This window comes from Brassica oleracea, chromosome C7 (genome assembly GCF_000695525.1).
Source record: "Brassica oleracea var. oleracea cultivar TO1000 chromosome C7, BOL, whole genome shotgun sequence".
Taxonomy (NCBI): Eukaryota; Viridiplantae; Streptophyta; class Magnoliopsida; order Brassicales; family Brassicaceae; genus Brassica; species Brassica oleracea.
In genome coordinates, this window is record NC_027754.1 from 11,998,930 (window position 1) to 11,999,437 (window position 508).

Sequence of the window (508 nt, forward strand, 5' to 3'; positions counted from 1 at the left end):
GTGCGTTTGGAGCTCAAAAGAGGTGATTAAGGTGATCATTGGACGAGCAATGCATGGGAGCGACCTACCGGAGCGACGCCATGAACTCGCTTGCCATTTAAGCTTTGGAGCGACCTCCTAGAGCGAGAAGGCGAAGTCGCTCCAGCTCCTAGAGCGACCTCACCACAGCGACACCCAGAGGTCGCTCGCGTTTATGGTTTCTGAGCAAGCCGGGAGCGACGTCTTCAGAGCGACCCAGCCAAGTCGCTCGCGAGGGATGACCCGGGAGCGACGTCTTCGGAGCGACACAGTTAGGTCGCTCGCGAAGAAACGACCCGGGAGCGACCTCTCGCAGCGACAGACGACCCGAGAGCGACGTCTTCGGAGCGACACAGCCAGGTCGCTCGCGAAGAAACGACCCGGGAGCGACCTCTCGCAGCGACGTGCCGAGGTCGCTCAGCGTCTATTTGTTTGGCCGAATTCATGTTTTCTCAAGGACCTTTTGGTCATTTCATTATGCACGTTTTTA

General features: G+C 58.1%; 1 protein-coding gene across 1 annotated transcript in view; it reads right to left on the reverse strand.

Annotated features, from left to right (window-relative positions):
- The window catches only part of LOC106302598 (uncharacterized mitochondrial protein AtMg00810-like), a 4,568-nt gene that overhangs the window by 2,432 nt on the left and 1,628 nt on the right, over nucleotides 1–508 (reverse strand). The gene's annotated exons all lie outside the window — the stretch shown is intronic.